The sequence below is a fragment of the Odocoileus virginianus genome, chromosome 34 (genome assembly GCF_023699985.2).
Source record: "Odocoileus virginianus isolate 20LAN1187 ecotype Illinois chromosome 34, Ovbor_1.2, whole genome shotgun sequence".
NCBI lineage: Eukaryota > Metazoa > Chordata > Mammalia > Artiodactyla > Cervidae > Odocoileus > Odocoileus virginianus.
Genome location: NC_069707.1, coordinates 5,367,142 through 5,384,997, shown reverse-complemented (window position 1 = coordinate 5,384,997; position 17,856 = coordinate 5,367,142). Strand labels below are relative to the sequence as shown.

The following is a 17,856-nucleotide window of genomic DNA, read 5'->3' as shown; positions in this document are numbered from 1 at the left end:
ACCTATCTAATGGCAAATAGATGGCAAATTCATGGCAAATAGATGGGGAAACAATGGAAACAGTGAGAGACTATTTTTTTTGGCTCCAAAATCACTGCAGATGGTGACTGCAGCCATGAAATTTAAAGATACTTGCTCCTTGGAAGAAAAGCTATGACCAACCTACACAGTGTATTAGAAAGCAGAGACATTACTTTGCAAACAAAGATCCATCTACTCAAAGCTATGGTTTTTCCAGTAGTCATGTATGGATATGAGACTTGGACTATAAAGGAGGTTGAGCACCAAAGAATTGATGCTTTTGAACTATGGTGTTGGAGAAGACTCTTGAGAGTCCCTTGGACTGCATGGAGTTCCAACCAGTCCATCATAAAGGAAATCAATTCTGAATATTCATTGGAAGGACTGATGCTGAAGCTGAAATTCCAATACTTTGGCCACCTGATGTGAAGAACTGACTCCTTGGAAAAGACACCGATGCTGGGAAAGACTGAAGGCAGGAGAAGAAGGGGACGACAGAGGATGAGATGGTTGGATGGCATCACCGACTCAATGGACATGAGTTTGAGCAGCTCCAGGAGTTGGTGATGGACAGGGAGGCCTGGCGTGCTGCAGTCCATGGGGTCGCAAAGAGTTGGACATGACTGAGCAACTGCACTGAACTGATACCTATCTAAGAGAGTTGTTGAGAAGACTAAATGAGTTAATATTTAAAGCACTGAGAACCTGCTCGATGCATCGTGATTGTTACAACTGATATTGTTATCTTCCTCAAAGGTGCATTAACCCACTTTCACTTCGGGGGCCACCCTCTGAGAGTCCTGGCTTTAAGCAGAAGTCTTCATTCCAAATCTCTGCTTGTGTGGCCCCAAGGACTTGCCTTCTGTGCTTGTGCCATCCGGACCTCAGAACACAAGTTTCTGAAGCTAGAATGCCTCCAGGAAAACACGGGACAGCCATCACGTGGCTCACCTTTCCTTTATTCTCTTGTTTTTCTGGCCCCTGCTTTCTCAAAGAGTGAATATGAATTCGATATTTTCTTATTATTTTTGCAAGATTTCTAGCTGAAAAAAATTTTAAGATGAAAGTTGTTCTAAAATATTCAGTATGTCACGTTGATGGATGTAGAAGTCTTTTTTCCATTTCTCTCTTGTAGTGTGGTACTTCTTTTCCTTATTTACAAAAATTCATTCTTTATTAAGCATGTTACCAGGTATTTTCCTCTCATGTAGCAAGTTTACTTTTTATGTCGCAAAGTTTAATAGTAAACTCCAGCAAATTTTATGATTTCTGATTTTAGAACATGCTTTGGATGCCTCTCTCACCCCAAGACTACATAAAAATTATTTATACCATTCAAATTTCCTTGCTATACATTTAGGAGATGAAATGTCATTTAGAATTTATTTTGTGGAGTCAGTTAGGGAATCTTACAATGTTCCACCAAAGTATCTAATTAGTTGTCATGTCACCTCTTACTGAGAATCATTCCTTCCTCGAGAGACAAGGCTGTAGGTGTGGGAATCTGCATCAGTTCTGTGGCCAGCTGTGTTTTGCAGTCCTGTGTGGGCCACTGGCAGTAGCAAGAAGCACAGCAGTGAGAAGCACAGTCTGCTCTTTCCCACACCCAAATAGTAAGGTATTTGCTAGGTTTCCTAATGGACAGAGATTCATATTGACAGAATAGGAAAATATGGCATTTATAATTACTTGCGCAGTCAGCCCCAAACCGTATTTGACCTGAAATACTCGAGGCTTAAGAGATGCTAGTTTGATCGCTGGGCCGGGAAGATCCCCTGGAGGAGGGCCTGGCAACCCACTCCAGTGTTCTTGCCTGGAGAATCCCATGGACAGAGGGGCCTGGTGGGCTACTCCCCATAGGGTCACAAAGAGTTGGACATGACTGAAGCGACTTAGCCCACCGCACTGAAATGATTATGGTGGGAAAAGATTGTTCTGGAGGTTTTTCTTGCTGGTAGGAAGCTGTCAAGGTTTGATTCACCTCTCATTAGAACTACTATGTCTCAGAGTGCAATTCCAGGCCCTGGCACTTATAGAGAGTAACACTGGACATTTCACGTAGCCACCTTCATTAATTCAGTAGATTCTTCTGAGCATGTTTATGTGAAGCACCATAAGGCTGTCAAACTGTTCGTTGGTTTATGAGGTTTAGATTCCTTAATTGTAACCTGTCTCAGTCAAGAGTGTGCCAAAGTCCCAACTCATAGTGGAAGCTCAATAAGGGATTGGGTATTCACTGCCCACCTCAACTTAAATTGAATTAAACATCATACAAATTCAGAAATAATGTAGGCCTGAGCTTCTATATATTTACTTAACATTATAGCGGCATACAAAATTTCCTTTCTTAAAGAGGATTACATTCTATAAGGTACAACATTTTAATTATAATGATTATGTTCACTTTATGATGTCTGCTCTTCCATGCAAGGTTTGATCCACTAAACATGACTAATTTTCTGTGATTTTAACTTTAGCCTAAGCATTTCAAAATTTCTGAGTGGAATATTATTAATCCTGGTGATTCATGACCTGCCCTGCCATTTTGCATTCTTTTAGTACAAAACCTTTCATTTAGAAAACTGCAAATGGAGGTGTGAACCTAAAGTATTACTTAGGAACATTAATTATGAGACATAATTATAAACACAAATGCCTACATTCATAATCATTTTACCACTTTGCAATTGTACCAGAGACCTCCAACTGGACGTACTAATACTAGTAACATCCTATGGTTGAATTCATTTAAATAGACTGCAGAAGAATTCAGCCATAAGCTGAATTTTACTTAGGTTTGTCTGATAATTGAGATCCTTGTACTGGGTTTTAAATCTGAGATATCATTGAGCTGAATAATTTTGACCTAGACTCTAGATTTTAGTCCAGACGTATTTTTCTTTTTCCATCGCAGACCTGCCTGATGTTCTCTTAAATGGCATCCGGCTTTTCCAGTCAGTAGGCAGGGCCTAGTCCCCAGGCTGGATTACCCTCCCTTTGGTCTCTGCGTGGTTCCTTGGAGGACCCCGCCCTCTTCCTGGGCCCTTCCTGTTTCTGTGGCAGGTATAGGCTTTCCCGGAATTTCCTCTGTGAAGGTATTGAAGCTGACCACTTCCTGCCGCTCTGCAGGAGGCAGGGTCCCTGTTGGCACTCCATGCACGGGTCTTCTCCAGAGAGCCCCCTTTAAGACCGGAGCTCCTCACTCCTATCTGAGAGAGAGGTGGCCTCCTTACTTTGTAACGCTTGAGGTCTTCAAAGATAAATTGATCTGGATTTAAACTGTAGCTCTGACATTCTCTTGGTTTGTGACCTTGACTTTATCTCAGCATCTTCATCTGTCAAACTGAGGACAAAGCAGGTTATCGTAAGGACTCGGATGACATATAGAGGGGAGCCTCTGGCCGAGCCAGAACTCAGTAAGCAGTGATTTGGCGTTATTTTATTTTATTTTTTTAATTTCTTATCACTGTTTGTTTACTTTTTTCAAGGGTTTGTATTGAACATTCTAGACTCCAGGAGCTCTATTAGGTACTGAGGCGACAATCGTGAAGAATCTAGTCTCTGTCCTCAGAGAGTTTATGGCTCAGCGAGGAAAGTGAAAGTGAAAATCACTCAGTCGTGTGTTGAACTCTTTGTGACCCCAGGGATTATACAGTCCATGGAATTCTCCAGAACACTGGAGTGGGTAGCCTTTCCCTTCTCCAGGTGATCTTCCCAACCCAGGGATGGAACCCAGGTCTCCTGCATTGCAGGCGGATTCTTTATCAATTGAGCCACAAGGGAAGCCCCTTGTTCAGTGAGGAAAGAGACACAAAAAGACGCACTTCCCTGCCATTCAGTGAGAGGAGGGCTGAGACTGCGGTGAGCCGTGGGGGCTTCGGGAACAATCAGGAGTGCTGTTTTCCCAGCTGTAGGAGCTGCCAGCAGTAGCTTCTTGAGATGGTCCCCGTTTCTGAAGGAGAGACAAGAGTCTGACACAGGAGGCGGGAAGCCTCCTCAGCAGAGGTGGTCGCACGCGCGGGGGCCACGAGAGGGATCACGTGTGTGCGGGGGCTTTGCCAAGACCCTAGTACGGCTGGAGAGCTGGGTGCAAGAAAGACAGAAGGACAGATGCAGCGCTTGCTATTCAATAACTTATGTTATACGCCATCCCAAGACTGAGTGAAGTTAAACAAGGAGGACATGGGTCTCCTCTATCCTCCGCGAGGTGAGCGGTGAACAGCCCTGCAGATCTCTAAAGGCAGAGGAGAGTGCTGCTGGTGGTGGAATCGAGTCTGCAGAAGCCGACAAACCTGCCTTCTCTACCGTGCATTGATCTGGAATGAGCACATGTTTCTCAGACCTAGCTACAGAGAACACAGCATGAGAACTCAGGGTAAACGGGCTTTTTTTTCGATGAGGTGTGAGTGACAGCCAGTAAGAGGAAAGCAGAACTCTTAATAACAGGCTGGGGAGCTAACAGGCCAAATCAAAGAGAAGACTATCTGTGGATAACTTCTGATTTGCACACATGTGTGCTCAGCCGTGTTCACCTCTTTGCTGCCTTATGGACTGTGCTCCACCAGGCTCCTCCGTCCATGGGCTTCTCCAGGCAGGAATGCTGAAGTGGGTAGCTATTTCCTCCTCCAGGGGATCTTCCTGACCCAGGGACCGAGCCTGCATCTCCTGTCTCCTGCATTGCAGGCAGATTCTTTACCACTGAGCCACCAGGGATACCCAACTTCTGATTTGCCTCAGTCTCTATTTTATAAATTGAAAATAAGCCTTTCAAAGAACATGATACCCTTTCCTATCTATACAGTACAGTTACTATTTTAAGAAATTGTCTCCACTGTGTTTGATTCTTGGTGGAATTTGATTTCATTACACGATCTTTTTTATGGGTTTTGGAGAGTGAAGCAATAGGCAGCCTTCACTTATTCACACAAGAAAGTATAAAAAAGTCACACCGATAAGATTTTGTTGATAACTTTTTACATAAGTTGATTAAATTCTAGCCTAATGTGGCAAAACAGAATCATCTAATATATATTATGCCATTTGTTTAGCCCAAGAAAATTCACTCATCCAAGAAGTCCACTGATAGTACACTCATTTAATATAATTACCATATTATGCATAAAATAATGTGTTTAAAGACAGGCAACCTGCTTTAATCACTGCAGTGAGTTGTAAATGAATTGAAAAAAATCCTGACTGTAATATTAAAATTATTAAGAGCATTTTGTATCCTGCCTGCTGTAACTAATAAAAGGCAGCTTCTTCAGAAAGACATCAAAATATTTGGAAGTAAGAAGTCTTAAGAACTTTTAATTAAAAAGTCCCCTAGGTTGACCCATATTACACACTATAGGTCTATCTAGATGACAACAAATTAATGCTTGTGGAGTGTGTTGAATATAAACATGGTGGCTTGGGAGCCATTCTGCCTTGCTGACCATCATGGCATTTATCGCCAGATAATATATTCCATGGAAAAGTCTCTTGATTGACTCTCAATAAGATTCACATACTTATCTTTGACACCTTCCTTGCATTTGACCTTCAACAAATTCTCTAATGCCATGTGTACAAATAAAGAATAAAAGAAAGAGAGAAGTAAATAAAAATTGTTGTTGTTCAGTCACTAAGTCATGTCCAACTTCTTGTGACCCCGTGGACTGTAGCTCACCGGGCTCTTCTATCCATAGAATTCCCCGGGCAAGAATGCTGGAGTGGGTTGCCATCTCCTTCTCCGGGGTATCTTCCCATCCAGGGATCAAACCCCCAGCTCCTGCATTGCAGGTGGATTCTTTACTGCTGAGACACCAGGGAAGTCAAAGAAAAATTATTTCTACCCAACAACAGAGTGATTTTAGAAAACATCTTTTTCAGCTTAAAAAACAGAAAGGATAGAAAAAGCAGCAACTATATCTTAATTATCTTAGTGTTGCCCACAGTGTCTTGAGCATAGTAAATGCTCAGGAAGTAGTCACTGAATGAATGAATGAGTTTGTCAGTTGGTAGATGAAGGAAATGTCTTTGCATTTTGTAAGACAGCTTGGTTGAATAGTTGGGGAATGTTCTGTTTATTGAATAGAGTATCATCAGAGACAATCAAGTGACTATAACTGTATATTTGCTCTTTTGAAAATCTTTTTCTTGTCATTAGACTTAATCTGATTCATTAGGTAGGCCTACTCAGCAATGCCCTTCAAATGGTAAACTTGAATCATCGTAGTGAGAGCATCCGAAGGCTGGATCTGGATCTCAGGTGTTTGAGACATTTACAAATGGAAAATCTTCGTATCCAAATTTCTAGCTTCTCTTTAATACTGCAAGGTCTGGACCTGTATTCCCGTGTGTCGGTAATATCTGAAGTCAAGTAACACCTTCCCCTAGATATCATGCATGCCCCAGTTTTCTCCCTTCTCACCAGTTCTTCTCCCTGCAAAATGTAGTCTAGTGTCAATCGACCTTAATTATCCTGTTTGCATTATTATTTTTCTGAAAGTAGAGAAATATTCCTGTGGGCCCAGATTGACTGGGTAAGCTGCATGTTGCCAGAAAAATGGGAGAGAGCAAACTTTTGTGTGGAAGTGAATAGCCATCTCATCAACTGATAAGAAAAATAAAGTGGATCTGGGGGAAAAGGCTATAACATAGCCTGCTTCCATTGTTCACCTTACTTGCTTAATTCCTATAGGCATTTGCATTTCATTCTTGCTTTACAAATATTAATGATGAAAGGAAGAGAAAACCAGGTCTGTTTGTGATACAATAATGGAGTTAGAAATGACATGAGCTGGAAAAATCTGGGAAAATATAGATAACAGGAGAGAGGGAGAAAAGAACTGTTTCCAACTCAAATCTCACTTTTGCTGTCTGTCTGCTTCTTTCTGGGCATTGTTGCTTTGTTTCTGAATTAGTCTCTCTCTTGCTCTCATTCTCCACTTGTAACTGTTCTTATTGTTCCCATCTTCTCCCCAGAAATTATATCCACAGACAAAATTGGATGAACTCATAAATGAAATCTAACACCAACAACACTACTAATGATGACAAGAGCTGACATTTATTGTCCTCCTCTCTGCTTGCCCACTGAGTTAAGGTCTTTTAAATAAACTAGATTTAACCCTGACAATAGTTACTTAAGGTAGCCTTCCTATCCCCATTCTACAGATGACATGACTGGAACTTAGAATGGTCAAATACCTTCCTCCAGGTAATAAAAGAAGAAACAGTATTCAAACGAGGGCGGCATCACTGCCCTGTGCATGCTCTTTTCACCTGGACTTGCTTCAGTTCAGGTCAGTTCAGTCGCTCAGTCGTGTCCAACTCTTTGCAACCCCATAGACGGCAGCACGCCAGGCTTGCTTAGTAGTTGGCTAATCAACTCAACTGGATCATTAACTCATGCTTTAAAAAAAATGATAACCATATCAGTCTATTTCAGAGTTCATTGATCCTGAAGTATAATTTACAAGATAAAACCCTCTTTACCATAATTTAAGCTATGGTTAGTCTTTATGTTCCCAAACTGACACATGAAAATATTTTAAAATTTCAGTGCTTCTATTGAGTAGTTTTATAATATGTATGTATACAAACCTAACATTTTACATAAATGGTATTGTCTATAATATATACTGTATATAAAATTCCAGTACGTATGACATACTTTTTACAAATGCAAACTTAATCTACGTATGCTCTTTGTTTCCTAGTGAGCATATTTATTTGTTCATTTGTTTATTTGTTCAGAGTGGTATCAAATAGACAAGCTCATGCTGTCAGGTGGCATAGCTTGGATAATTTGCATCATGAATGGGTTATGAATCAGTCATCCCTGGACACAAAATCTGACTCTGCCACTTACCAGCTGTAAGACCTTGTTCAAGTTTTTGTTTAAAAAATAAAATGGAGGTGGGAGGAGGGATCGGGATGGGGAATACATGTAACTCCATGGCTGATTCATGTCATTGTATGAGAAAACCCACTGAAATGTTGTGAAGTAATTAGCCTCCAACTAATAAAAATAAATGAAAAAAAAAAAGGAAATACATACAAAAGGCTGTTCAGGTTCTCGCTCTCTTTTTTTTTCAAGTTCTCTGTTTTTGAGCATGCTTTGACAGCTTGTGTCTTTTAAGAAATTTGTCAGTTTCATGTAAGTTTTCATATTTATAAGCATAAAGTTTTTCATAATATTCTTTTGTTCTCTATTTCATTAATTTCCACACATATATTTGTTATTTTCTTTGGTTTTCCTACTCTGGTTTGTACTTTCTATTCTTTTCCAGTTTCTTAAAGCAGAAGCTTAGGTCATTGACTTTACATATTTCATCTTCTTTTCTAAAAGTGATGTTGTTGCTATAAGCTTTCTTCTAAGTACTATTATAGTTGTATGCCACATATTTTTATATATTTTTTGTCACTCAGTTAAAATTCTTAAACATTTTTCTTTTGATTTGTTCTTTGACACATGTGTTTTGTTTAGTCTCCAAACATTTGAGGTTTTCCAGATATTTTCCTGTTATTAACTTCTAGTTTAATGTCATGTTGTCAGGTGGCATACCTTGTATAAATTGAATTGTTTTAAATTTTCTGAGACTTATTTCATGGCCCAGAATATGGTCTGTTTTGGTAAATGTCCAGTGTACACATTAAAGAATGTGCATGCTGCTCTTGGCGGCTGCAGTGTTCTGTAAATGTCAGCCAGGTCAATTGGTTGATAGTGTCATTCGCGTCAATTGATAATACCATCCTCATTTTTCTGTAGCTTTACTGATTTTTTCCTTTGGTCTACTTGTTCTGTCATTTATTGAGGTAATGGCATTGAAACCTCTGACTGTTGTGATGGGTTTCTCTAATCCTTCCTGCTTCCCAGGTGGTGCTAGTGGTGAGGAACACGCCTGCCAATGCGGGAGACGTGAGAGAAGCAGGTTCCATCCCTGGATTGGGAAGATCCCTTGGAGGAGGGCATGGCAATCCACTCCAGTATTCTTGCCTGGAGAAAGCCATGCGCTACCGTCTATAGGGTCTCAAAGAGTCGAACACGACCGAAGTGACTTAGCACAGACAAATGCAATCCTTCCTGCAGTTCTATCAGGCTCTGCTTCTTGTACTTTGAAGTCTTGTTCTTAGGGGCATAAATGTTTAGGATCATGTCCTCTTGATAAACTTACCCCTGTATCAATAGGAAGTGACTTTATCATTTGCAAGTTTCTGTGCTCTGAAACCTACTTTGTTTATATTAGCCTCTCTAGATTTCTTTTGATTAATTTAGCATTACTTATCTTTTTCCATTCTTTGACTTTCCCTCTGTTTGTATCTTCATATTTAAAATATATTTCTTGGAGTCAGCATATACTATTGTCTAGCTTTTTTATTAATTCTCACAATTTTTGCCTTTTAATTTAATTTCATTGCCTTTAAATATTACTATGATATGGTTGTTTTTCAATTTTTCTCTTTTTAAAAGTCTTTTGTTGGGGTAAGTATTTTTTGTAACTTTATTTTATCTCATTTAATAGCTCAAAATTTTTGCTTTGTTGTTTTAATTACCTTAATGTTTGGAGTATACATTTTTATGCTATAAATTTTATACTAATTTATCATATTAAAACTTTAAAACTATTATATTGCTTCATATATTATAAGAATATTGACATTTCTTTCCTAACTTTTGTGTTCTATATCATAACCTTGACTTCTATATGTTATAAGTCTCACAACACATTTTTATTTTATTTGCTTCAGTCAATTATCTTTTACAGAGACTAAAATAATAAGAAAAAAAGTTGTTATAAAACCCAAATAGTTACCATCTTTGATGATTTCATCCTTTCTATAGCTCTAGATTTTCATCTGGTATCATTTTCCTTCTGCTTAAATGACTTTCTTCAGTTTTTCTTGAAGTGCAGGTCTGCTGGTTATTCTTTCATATTCTGAAACAGTCTTTCTGTTGATTTTTGAAAAATATGTTTGCTAGATAAAGATAATCTAGTTTTATATGAAATACTTATTTTGTTCTCTGACTGCTTTTAAGATTTTCTCTTCACTAGTAGTTTTGAACAACCTGATGGTTATGTGCTTCTGTGTGGTTTTCTTTATGTTTCTTGGGCTTGAGGTTTGTTAAACTTTTGGGATCTGGTAAGTTATAGTTTTCATCAAGTCTGGAAGACTTTCTGGCACTATTTATTCTTCTCCCCTCCTTACCTTTGTCCACTGAAGACTCCACTCACACATGTCTTAGGTTGTTTGAAGTTATCCCTCAGCTGACTTCAAACACTGATGCTCTGTCCATTTTTTTGGTCCCTTTTCATTTGGATACTTCCTATTTTTGTGTCTTCAAATGCATTAATCTTTTGTTCTGCAGTGTCTAACTTGCCATTAATTCTTCCCACGGCCTTTTCCTTCGTGTACATGTTAGTTTTCTGGAGTCCAATATAGATTTGTTTGTATCTCCCACATAGCTACTTAACATGTCTGTTCTTTCCTCTAGCTTCATGAGCATGTATATGGTTATAATAATTGTTCTGATATCATTGTTTACTAATTCTATTATGTGAATCATTCCAAGTCAGTTTCATTTGGTCATGGGTCTTACTTTCCTGTTTGTTTGTATATCTGTCATTGTGAGTTTAACTTGTTGGATGCTAGATATTTTTGGATTCCTACTAATGTTATGTAGCTTTGTTCTGGAACACAGTCAAGTTACTTGAAAAGAATTTGGTCCTTTTAGATTCGGCTTTTAAGCTTCATTAGAGAGAACCAGGGCAGCATTTCGCTGAGAGGTAATTTCACCCTATTAAGCCAAACCCTTCTGAGTACCCTACCCAGGGACCCACGGTTGATGAGGGTTCCGCTCAGACTGGTGGCACCAGGCAAATTTCCATCCCTGCGTGCTCCCTGCACATGCTCACTGACGTTCTCAGATGCTTCTTTCTCCGGGCTCAGGAGGTTTCCTCAAACGTGAGCCACCCAGGACACAGCTGAACACTCTGGAGGAGCCGCTGATCAGCTCCAGAGTTCTCTGTCCGTAGAGATGGAGCTAGCTCTTTGGTATTCTTCCCCTTAAATTCCAGTCATCTGAGGTTCCCTGGGCTCCTTGCTCTGTCTTCTCAACTCAGGGGGACCCTGGGTTCTTCCTCGTTGGCCCACTGGCTGCAGACTTTCTCTGGGCAGTGAGTGGAGGCAGTGGCAGGTTTCACTTTAAATTTCGTGTCTCTTCTTGTTGTCGCTCTATGTTTACCACCCCTAGAAGGTTGTCAGAGGAAACAGAGATTTTGATAAATTGTGTCTAGTCCTCTGAAGGTCTGTTTCTGCATCCATTTAGGTCCCAAGTTTTTCTATAGCTTATCCTCCAACACACACACTCTTGTACATAAACTTAGACACTCACATGCAGTGGTACTGCTCAGTCCTTCAAGGATGGGTTACCACATGTACTTCTGTGAGCTGCTTTCTCAACACTTATTTTCTGTCCATAGCCTCTTCTGAAATAAAAGCCAATATAACAACATTTCTTCAGCAAAGTCACAACTAATTCGATTCAGAATTTTGTACACCAGGCTTGCATCCAAAACTACATATGATCTTTCTGTGACTAGCTTTAGTTTGTAGATTCTCTGAACTTCTAGATGAAGAGGGTCATCTATATCAGATCATCTCTCTGTATAGATCTCTTCCTTTCTCCGTTTTGAAAGGCACACAGAAGAACAGGTAGACAAAAGTTTAGTTTCAAGCTTTAACAAAATTTGGCCAAAGGTTAATTAAGCCCAATTTAAAGATTCTCTAAGAGGCCTCGAGAACCAGGAACTTCATTCATCCTGTCTGAGTGGTGACTCAGTGTCTCACACGATGGGGGGCTGAGGAGTGTCTGGATTGGTGACATGAAAGAGGCTTCTAACCTGCATCCAAATGTGTCACCTCCCGAGGATAAATGTTGACCTCTATGACTGAAGCACAGAACCACCTGCTTCCTAAAGTGAACTTCAGACTAGCTTTTTAATTAGCCAAGTATTCAGCCTTGAGCAAAGCACTTTACCTGGGCTAGTTTCTGTGATAAAGAGAAGACCATGACAACTTGATTTCTGAGATTTTTTTTCTAGCCCCCAAAGTTTTAATTGCTTAGTTTTGCTGTAATACTGGGAAAATAACTCTGAGAATGAAATAATATGTTTTATTCAATAAATTCTATGAAGCAGAAGATTAAAAACATGTGAACTCATATACTGGGTCCATGCAACAACAGCAACAAATCCAGATAACTGGCAAAAATCTAAGTCAGTGTAGTTTTTCACGTCGTATGGAGGCTAATTCATGTAGCAAATGTTTCACTCGTTGAGATATTTTTTCAGAATTGAAAATATAAAATCACTGCCATTTATCCTATTAGCATCTCAAATTCAGCATTGCATTAATTTGTTTCACTACATTTAGCAATTTCAATGAAAATAAAGACTATAGTCCCCCTCCCAAATCACCTATATCTTCTTCCTGTGATTTTTTAGAAAAAGACTTTGCTTTCCTGTGTGGATTATCTCCACAATCTTTAATCTAGGCACTGTTTCTTTGACAATCCAAATCATGGAAGTTATTAGCACAGCTAGCTATTTGCTTTCTAATTAGCTGTGCTGTGGCCCATCCCATCGGTGATTAGCCAACTGTGATGGAGTTATTTACATCTCTGAAAGCTGTATAGAATCTTACACAGCTGAAGGTAAATCATTCCTGACAACAGAATTTTAAACTCATACTTAAAAAACTGCCAAAAAAAACTTTAAGGATAAGCCTTGTTATTGTTCTAAAATTTTATTTTTGTGAGATTTGAAAGGGTCACCTTTTGTTTAAAAGAACAGGTTAAGGTCAGTGAGTAGCAAGAACGGAAAGTTACAGATTCTCTGTTTTCAGTGACATGGAACATATTATTAATATTTAATTAAAAATAAGATACTTGTATCTTTAGGTATTTATATATTTCTGTTCATTTCATAGCTGGTCTTGTGTTAATAGGAAACAATGTTTACATTCAAAAGAAATAAAAACTCAGGTCTTTTTAATGTTTGGATTGAAGGTCATTTTGAAGATTGAAGGTTCCAGTAGCATTTCACCTAGTAACAAAATTCAGATTCCTTTACAAATGCTCTGTAAAGCATAGTTCATAAATTAAATTTAAAAACCAAAGGATTGTAGAGTGATTCACTATAATCAAATTGGTTTTGCTTTACTAGGTGAGACTAAGCTGTGATTTAATTGTTCTTTGCAGAGTTACTGCTCAAAATACGAAATTCTGATTTATCTAGTGTTTTATGGAAGCAAAATCCATGTTGTTTTTGCATCTCATTCTCTGAGGAGCACCAGAAAGAATTGAGGAGGTCTTGCTGATGAATTAGTGCTTGTCAGTGTAGATGACCCTGACTGTAACAAGAAAATGGACCTAAATGCACACCCCCCACTTCAGTTCAAATCCTCTCACCCACCAGGACAGAGCTGCCTCTGCTATGAAACCCACCCTGCCTACCCAGCCACAGTCAGCCATGCACCTTTTGCATTGCAAGGAAATAATTTCAGTATCTTTATTTTCATAAGCAATTGTATTTTCTGCCCAATGACATCCTTCCAGTCATCGATAGTTGACCCTTATTTTTCTTTTTACATCTGTCTACAATGTTTTGGTCTTTGGTTTCTTTTTTATAAATATCACCCTCTTCCTCATTAGAATTATACACAGTGAATTAATTCACCCATTAATAAACACCTTCAATGTGTCAGGAGCTGTCCTAGGCAGGAGATCCCAGTGAATGATACAAATGGAATTGCTTAGTCTCCTGGAGCTTGCATACTAACCGGAAGAGACAAAAAATAAATAATAACCTCAGTAAGTATATCACAGATTTCATGGGGCTTCTCAGGTGGCGCTGATGGTAAAGAACCTCCCTGCCAATGTCAGACGGAGAAGGAAATGGCAACCCACTCCAGTGTTCTTGCCTGGAGGATCCCAGGGACAGAGGAGCCCGGTGGGCTGCTGTCCATAGGGTTGCACAGAGTCCGACACGACTGAAGCAGCTTAGCATGCATGCATGCATTGGAGAAGGAAATGGCAACCCACTCCAGTGTTCTTGCCTGGAGGATCCCAGGGACAGAGGAGCCCGGTGGGCTGCCATCTATGGGGTCTCACAGAGTCGGACACGACTGAAGCGACTTAGCATGCATGCATGCATTGGAGAAGGAAATGGCAACCCACTCCAGTGTTCTTGCCTGGAGGATCCCAGGGACAGTGGAGCCTGTTGGGCTGCCGTCTATGGGGTCTCACAGAGTCGGACACGACTGACATGACTTAGCAGCAGCAGCAGCAGCACCCAATGTTGGAGACACAAGAGAAGCGGGTTCAATCCCTGGGTCTGGAAGATCCCCTGGAGGAGGAAATGGCAACCCACTCCAGTATTCCTGCTTGGAGAATCCGCTGGACAGAGAAGCCTGGAGGGCTACAGTTCAAGGGACTGCAAAGAGTCAGACACAACTGAGCGACTGAGCACATAGTGTTGGGAGGTGGTGATTGTTGTAGGAGGATAAAATGGTGCAGAGTACGAAGAATCAGGAGGACCTGTGGATGTGAGGGTAGAACTCTTCCGTTACTCCTAATGTTGTCTGTCATGCGATGGGAGCTCAGTGAGTGTGAACCCTGGCCCCGCTCCTCAGTCTCTCTGTCCCAGAGGTGATGGCCTGATTCATTCAGTTAGTGAAGTTGGGATGGATTCACTGGGTTGCTTATGGTAGCATCGTCCAGTTCCACGAGGACACGAAGGAAACTTTATACTTCTCAGCATGTACATTGGTATATACATGCTCAATAATTGCTGTCCCGGTTAACACATCATGCCACTTTTATCTCAGTCCTAAAGCCCCTCAGAGGTTAAAGCGTCTGCCTGCAATGCGGGAGACCTGGGTTCGATCCCTGGGTCAGGAAGATCCCCTGGAGAAGGAAATGGCAACCCACTCCAGTATTCTTGCCTGGAGAATCCCATGGACGGAGGAGCCTGGTGGGCTACCCTCCACGAGGTCGCAAAGAGTCAGACACAACTGAGCGACTTCACTAAAATCCAGAAGAAATTTAGTCACTTTGTTTTTCCCATAGTCAAAACAGGGTTATGAATGCATTTGTTGTTGTGACCTTTCACATTTACTCAAGTGGAACTCAGCATCTGGAAAGCTAGTAAAACTAAAGTCTGGCTTCGTACTGTCCGATAAGAGCTAAGGACATACTGAACTAAACAGATTTGGAAAGTGACCTGTGCTGCCGAGATTGACACACAGCAAGAGTGTAAGGAGCCGAGGTCCAGCAGGAAAGTTGGAAATTCAGTACTGAGAATGAGCAGGAATGTATCCAGGAGTGTAAATGGTCTTTTAAACAGTAGATCCGAATCTGCTTCAAGCCCACAGATGTTTCCCGCCAGGGCCGGCAGGACGCGTGGCTCTGGGACGTGCATTCTTGCTGATGTCTGTTTGGCTGAGCGCAGCATGCCTCCAGGCGCTCCTGCCACAGGCCCCGTTGCGCGTGTGCCCTCTGAAGCTGAGCCTTGCCGTGCCCCTGTTTACAGCCCTGTAATGGGCTAGCCTTGCAGGAAGAAAGCACCGACATGGTTTGATTATCATTCTCGAATTACGTAGTCACTCATCCTTGACAAGAGTGTAAGCACCCAAGGGCAGGCACATCCTCTTGTTTACCTTTGCATGTTTTTGAATACACAGTGTAGTGCTAGGTATACAGCAGGTGCTCAATAAATGTTCATTTAGTGAACAAAAGTTTTCAGGGTCTGTTTTAACCCCAGACCTGTGCTTCCAACACACTGGTCAATATCCACATATGATTAATGGGCACATGCTTGACATAGCTAAATGTGGTTAGTCCAAATTATAAAATATTGATATGTTATAAAATATACATCAGACTTTGAAGAGATTCCATGAAAGAAAGAATACAAAACACCTCATTAATTCTTGTATTGGTAACACGCTGAAATAGCAACATTTGGGATATATTGAATAATGAAATATAGTAATAACTTTAATTCTGCGTGCTTCTTTTTAATTTTTAATTTGACTATGAAAAGTGTTAAATTTGTATGTAGCTGTCATTGGTGACTTATATTAGTTTTTTTTTTTTTGGACAATGCTACTTTAGTTGAAGACCGGATAGGATTTGAGTTAAGGTCGCCAGCAGCACGTCCGGAAACCCTGTGACCATGGGATGTACAGTTTTACTGTCACTGGAATTGGCGCGGCATGTTGAGAACTACCGGCATATAAGGAATATTTGCATTGCAATGACAACAGTGACTGAAGGTTACAGTGGAGGCTGTTGTATAGTCCCTGCTCACCTTAGGGGTAAATTGCCTTCCGTTAGTGTGGATAGTTTCCCCTTTCTGAAGCCACCTTCAGATATACTTCAACTCTGCTACGCTTTGGAGGTATCTGATGTTAGGCTATGAAGGAACTCAGATTTTCAGGAGCAGTTTTTGCAAACTTGAATGTGAGACTCTGGAAGAAACAGGTGGCCAGGCAAACAAATATATTTAGGTGCTGTAGTGCTACCTAAATCCAACACACCTAACTCTTCACACTGTTTGAGAGTATATTAAGATCAAGTATTGTGTTATTTACAGTACAATAAAATCAAGTATGAATTATTTGCATTTAAGTAATTTTATATATGTAAAAAAGAAAGCTACTCTTTATGCTAAAAAAATCCAATCTTACCTTATGGAATTGACTTATTAGAAAACAATTGTTTTAAATGAACTTTTTAAAAATTAGACCAAATCTTGTCTTTTGATCAAAACCAAAATAGTATAATAGCTGCATACTTGATGAAAGTTGTTCTGCTAAATGATAACAATGGTTGGGGAACTTCCCCACCAGTTGTCATCAGTTCAGTTCAGTTCAGTTCAGTCGCTCAGTCGTGTCTGACTCTTTGCGACCCCATGAATCGCAGCACACCAGGTGTCCCTGTCTATCACCAACTCCCGGAGTTTACTCAAACTCATGTCCATCAAGTCGGTGATGCCATCCAGTCATCTCATCCTCTGTCATCCCCTTCTCCTCCTGCCCCCAATCCCTCCCAGCATCAGGATGTTTTCCAATGAGTCAGCTCTTCGCATCAGGTGGCCAAAGTATTGGAGTTTCAGCCTCAGCATCAGTCCTTCCAATGAACACCCAGGACTGATCTCCTTTAGGATGGACTGGTTGGATCTCCTTGCAGTTCAAGGGACTCTCAAGAGTCTTCTCCAAACCACAGTTCAAAAGCATCAATTTTTCGGCACTCAGCTTTCTTCACAGTCCAACTCTCACATCCATACATGACCACTGGAAAAACCATAGCCTTGACCAGATGGACCTTTGTTGGCAAAGTAATGTCTCTGCTTTTTAATATGCTGTCTAGGTTGGTCATAACTTTCCTTCCAAGGAGTAAGTGTCTTTTTATTTCATGGCTGCAGTCACCACCTGCAGTGATTTTGGAGCCCCCCTCAAATAAAGTTTGACACTGTTTCCACTATTTCCCCATCTATTTCCCATGAAGTTATGGGACCAGATGCCATGATCTTAGTTTTCTGAATGTTGACATAGTCTCACCTAAATTTTGTAATATATGCCATATAGGAGCATCTTCCTTATAATTTTATGATGTTTTGAAAAAGCTTACTCAAATATAATTCAATACTCATTTCTTTAACAGGCCAATTACAATTACTGCAATGAATTATATTATTGAAACTATTTTAAAATATTACAAATATCTACCACTAAAAGCCTTGTCTTTTTCAGATAGATTATTTAGTTGTCTTTTACATTACA

The 17,856-nt window shown here is 40.2% G+C and overlaps 1 protein-coding gene across 3 annotated transcripts in view; it reads left to right on the top strand.

Annotated features, from left to right (window-relative positions):
• The window catches only part of PACRG (parkin coregulated), a 513,183-nt gene that overhangs the window by 206,751 nt on the left and 288,576 nt on the right, over positions 1 to 17,856 (top strand). The gene's annotated exons all lie outside the window — the stretch shown is intronic.